Source organism: Triticum aestivum, chromosome 2B, assembly GCF_018294505.1.
Source record: "Triticum aestivum cultivar Chinese Spring chromosome 2B, IWGSC CS RefSeq v2.1, whole genome shotgun sequence".
NCBI lineage: Eukaryota > Viridiplantae > Streptophyta > Magnoliopsida > Poales > Poaceae > Triticum > Triticum aestivum.
This window is the reverse complement of record NC_057798.1, coordinates 299,991,933-299,997,454: the sequence shown is the minus strand read 5'-3', so window position 1 is coordinate 299,997,454 and position 5,522 is coordinate 299,991,933.

Below are 5,522 nucleotides of genomic sequence, written 5' to 3'. Positions count from 1 at the left end.
CACCATAGGTGCCAACCTCGACCCCGACCAAGAAGAGGCGTTGGTGAGGTTATTGTGCTCGAACAATGAGGTGTTCGCGTGGGAACCCAAGCAGCTAGCGGGGGTCCCAAGGGAGGTGATTGAGCATCACCTAGATGTGTGCCCCAATGTACGCCCTGTGAAGCAGAAAGCAAGGCGGCAGTCCACCGAGAAGCATGCCTTTATCATCGAAGAAACCCGCAAGCTAGAGGCAGCAGGTGTTATTCGTCCGCTACCCGGAATGGCTGGCAAACCCTGTTGTCGTGCCGAAAAAGGGAGGAAAGGAGCACATGTGCGCCGACTTCACCAACCTCAACAAGGCCTGCCCTCAAGATCCGTTCCCGCTCCCCCGCATTGACCAGATTGTCGACTCCACGCCGAGTGCGACCTGCTGTGTTTCCTGGATGCGTTTTTGGGTTATCACCAAATCAAGATGGCGGTGGAAGACATGGAGAAGACAACCTTCCTGACTCCATGTGGAGTGTACTGCTACACTTGCATGCCTTTCGGGTTGCGCAACGCGGGCATGACCTTCCAGCAGCTGATGCACATTGCCTTAGGCCGGCAGCTCGGGAAAAACGCGGAGGCTTATGTCGACGACATTGTGGTGAAATCTCGGGAGGGAAGGACCTTGATCCAGGATTTGAATGGAGACCTTCGCGAGCCTTCGCAAGGTGGACCTGCGACTCAACCCGGAGAAGTGCGTGTTTGGCGTCCCTTTTGCAAGCTACTGGGCTTCCTCGTCTCCCACATGGGGATCGAGGCCAACCCGGAGAAGGTCAAGGCAATCGAAGACATGAGTCCACCGCAAACCCTTAGAGAAATCCAGAAGCTCGCCGGTTGTGTTACGGCGTTAGGACGCTTCATCTCCAAGCTGGGGGAGTGTGCCCTGCCGTTCTTCAAGCTAATGAAGAAGAAAGGCCTGTTTGAGTGGATACAGGAGGCCGGCCAAGCATTTCAAGACCTCAAGAAATATCTAACCAGCCCTCCTGTGATGGTGGCACCACGCCCTCTCGAGTCCCTGGTGTTGTACCTGGCCGCCACTCCCTACTCTGCCAGCGCAGCCCTAGTGGCGGTTCGGGAGGAACACCAGGCTAAGGCCTCATCACGCCCTGCCGCGGCATCAGCCGTGGCGACACAAGACAAAGAAGGCCTCACGAGGACCACGACCACGGCAGCCGGAGACCAACCTCAGCAGGAAGACGCCCCCAGGGCTAAAGAGGCTCCACCAAGCAACCGGGCACTAGGGGCTCCATCGTCTCAGGAAGCGCCTCAACCTCCGGAGGACACAGGCTCCGTCAGCACACCCACCCTCGTCAAGCATCCGGTGTACTTCATTAGCATGGTGTTGCGGGATGCAAGGGCATGATACCCCATGCCTCAGAAGCTCTTGCTCGCGCTCTTGGTGGCCTCGCGTAAGCTGCAACACTATTTCCAAGGTCACCCCATCAAGGTCATCTCGGCCTACCCATTGGAAAGGGTACTCGGGAGACCCAACTCCGCTGGAAGGGTCGCCGAATGCAACATCGAGCTGCAGGCGTTTCAGTTGGAGTTCAGCATAACCAGGGTCGTCAAGGGAGCGGTGCTTGCTAATTTTGTGGCAGAATGGACAGAGGCACTAGGGCTCAAGGCGTGTGAGGATCGGTCTCTCTCCCCAGGAAGTGAGGCACCAGATGGCTGGGTCATGTACTTCGACGGTGCATTCTTGCGGCAGCGCGTGGGGGCTGGCGCAGTGCATATATCCCCCACTCAGGACAAGCTCTACTACATTGTACAACTCTGTTTCCAGTAGAGCGAGAAGGTCTCCAACAACTTAGCAGAATATGAGGGCCTCATAGCAGGCCTGAAAGCTGCAGCATCACTGGGAGTGAAGCGCTCATCATCAAGGGCGATTCACAACTCCTCGTCAACTTCTCCAACAAGGTGTATGAGCCAAAGGACGAGCACATGGAAGCATATATTTTGGAAGTACGGAAGATGGAGAAGCAATTCTGGGGGCTGGAGTTGCAGCATGTGCCCCACGGCACCAACCAAGAGGCTGATGACATCGCCAAGAGGGCGTCCAGGCGACTACCTCAGGAACCTGGCATTTTCAAGGAACGACTCTTCAAGCCATCGGCGGCACCATCACTTTCAAGCGTGGCACAACCTCGGGAAGAACTCCCTCAGCCACCTACCACAGGAGCCCCGGCCTGTGGCCCTACCTCAGGAGCGCACCTACTCCTGGCGCTGCAGCCTCAGGAGGGATGTTGGACCACGGAATTAAAGGACTACCTGATGCAAGGGACGATGCTAGAGAAAGAGGAGGACACGGAACGTGTGGCCCGACAGGCCACGTCCCACTACATCCAAGAGGGTGAGTTATACCAGAAGTTCCCAAATGACGTTTCCCTATGTTGCATCTCCAGGGAACAGGGGAAGGAGCTGTTGGCCGACATACACGGAGCAGATTGCGGACACCACTCATCATCACGGACCCTCGTCGGCAAGGCGTTTCACAGTGTGTTCTACTGGCCTACGGCACTCAACGACGCGACCGAGCTGGTGAAGTCCTGCGAAGCCTGCCAATTCCATGCCAAGCAGATCCATCAGTGTCACATCCCTAGTCTGGTATGACCTAGGCTAGTTAGCCATTTGTGCATCATATTTAAATTTCATTTAAATTTGAAATGAGGATTGGTGGAACCCTCAGAATCATTTTTTGAAAATGACCCAAATAAAAATTTCTCCAAAAGGGTCCAAGAAAATGCTCATGATGCCCTCTAAAAATATTGGTCAGAGATAAAAATCAAAACAATAATTTTAGGAGCTCATGGACATTTATTTTGGCGATTTGGATTAATTTGATAAATATTTGCATTGGAAATATATTTCTATATATATGAAATATGGTCCAAAAATTATGCCAATTATAAAAGAGCTCTGGAATAATATATCTAGCTCCTGCAAAAATTGGCATAAGGTAATAAATTGATTTAGTATTTTATTAAATCAAAACAAATGTCAGAAAAAAATAGAAAACAGAAATAAAAGGAAGGAGGGGCTTACCTGGGGCTCTCCCCTGCGCAACCCAGCAGCAGCAGGCCGGCCCAGCCAGGAGGCGGCCCAGCCCGCCTGGCCCCCCCTCCTCTGTCGTCTTCCTCCCCGACAGGGGAACGGCGCATGCCGACGCGCGCGCACCGCCGCGCCTCCACCTCCTGCTTCCTCCTCGTCGCCTGGAACGCCCCGGACGACGCCACGCAGCCCCGACCGCCCTCTCACTCTCTCCCTCCTCCTCTCCCCCTGCTCTCTCTCTCTCACCCGAGAACCACCGTCGCCGCCGCACGCCGTGGCCATAGCCACCGCCTCCCCCTCGCCTCCCCGTCGTGCCCAGGAGCTCCGCTTCGTCGCCAGCTACCTCCTCGCCGAGCCACGCAAGCCGGAGTGCCCCGAGAAGCCGCCATCACCGTCATCTTCGTCGTCGGCCGCCCGAGATCGTCGGCGCCCGTCCGTCGTCTCCGACTCTTCCCCGAGCAAGCCGACCAGCCCATCGACCTCCCCGTGAGCTTCTACTTCGAACCCCTCTCCTCCCCCTCGCGATTACGCCGTCTAGGCCTTAGCTCCTCCATGGCCGAAGCTCGCCTCCGCTCGAGCTTGTCGCCGGCGTTGCTCCGGCGACCTTTTGGCCACGCCAGTGCACCTAGCACTCTCGCCGCACCTCGTAGTGCCCCGCTAGCGCTTTAGTTTGCGCGTTTGCACGCTGCAGCCGCGCCCCCGAACACAGCCGAACTCCGGCCGCCGCCCTGAGCTCTGCTCTGGCGAGCTCCGCCGCCCCCGCAACCCCCCACCAGCTCCCCTGGTTGCGGACGACGACGGGCTACGCCCTGCTGGTCTTCGTGCGACCAAACGCTGCCTGTAGCGCAAGTCCGGCGAGTCGCCGCCGCGCTATTGGTCGCCGCCGGCCAGAACTCCGGCGGTCTGATGTGGCTCCGTTAATTAGGCACTAATCCCCACCTACTGACGCTGACGAGTGGGCCCCAAGGCTTAGTCAAAGCTAGTCAGCCCAGGTTTGACTCGGGGTTAACCCCAGTGTCACTGACGTGCGCCCCCCGCACGTCAGGTTTGAACTGGACAGCCGCGTTGACCGCTGATGTAGTGATGATGTCATGCTGACGCAATTATATATTTTCTGGAATTAAAATAATTCAGAAAATCCAGAAAATGATTTAAACTTCAAAAATTCATAGAAATTCAACCGTAGCTCAGATTAAAATAATTTATATATGAAAAATTATCAGAAAAATGCAACCTTTCCATCTGTACCAGTTTCATGCATGAAAAACCAACTTATACATGCTGAATATGGGAAAACACATTAGGGCATATATAAGAGACTTAATTTATAAATGCATTTGAACCTTTGGTTCAAATGGACTTCAAACCAAATGTTTACTAGATGCATTAGCTCAAACAGCATCACATCTACCTGCCATGTTCATGCATCATATTGTTGCATATGATTGTGTATTGATTGCCGGCACCGTTCCTTCTCGATAGGTCCTGCTCCGGAGACGTTCCAGAGTACCTGTCTGTGAAGCAGTGCCTCCCTTGTTGTTTTACCAGGCAAGCAAACCCCCTTGTTCATTTCAATAAAACCCTACTCTCTCGCTCCTGCTCTCAGTTATTGCATTAGGACAACAACGATTCATCTGCTACTTTGTGCTGCGGTAGTTGAACCCATTCCTCTGCATGACCTGTCATTGCCACAGTAAATAGTTGAAACCCACTAGCATGTGTAGGAGTTGATTGAAGCCATTGTTGTGTTCCTACCATGCTATGCCTGCTATTGCTTAGAGTTGTGTCAGGTCTGGTTCATTGGGAATGAATTGGAGTGTTACGATATGTTCTGGTGCTGAGAGTGAAGTGTGTGTGAACACGATTTGGTAAAGGTAGCGGTGAGAGGCCATGTAGGAGTACATGGTGGGTTGTCTCATTGGAACCGTCCCTAAGCACTGAGTTCTATGTATGTTGTCCAATGACTGGATACTACCACACATTGGAATGCTTAAGTGCCCCTCTCGACTTATTAACCGACCTGATCTCTGTCCAGGAGTCGCAACTAGTTTCTGGTGTTTGTAGGTAGTGCTATTTTTCTACCAAGTGGCACCCGGCAGGGTGGGCTTGGGACAGACTAGGCACACGTGGCCCGGTGTACCGAGTGGCACCCGGTTGGTGGGCTCGGGAACCCTGCTCACATCGTTTGGGGCCGTGAGCGACACCCCGGCCGGATCTCCTTGCGGATGGAACCCGAATAGGCGATAACCCTGGACTAGAGTCTTGTGTGGTTAGTCAGGTCGTGGCCGACACCCTCGCCAGGCTTCCGCTTGAAGGTTGCCGAGATACATGACGTGTACATGGCGGTAAGTGGCGAGAGCGTGTGTGAAGAAGTACACCCCTGCAGGGTTAACATGATCTATTCGAATAGCCGGGTCCGCGGTTATGGACTTCTTGGATGCTTACATGGT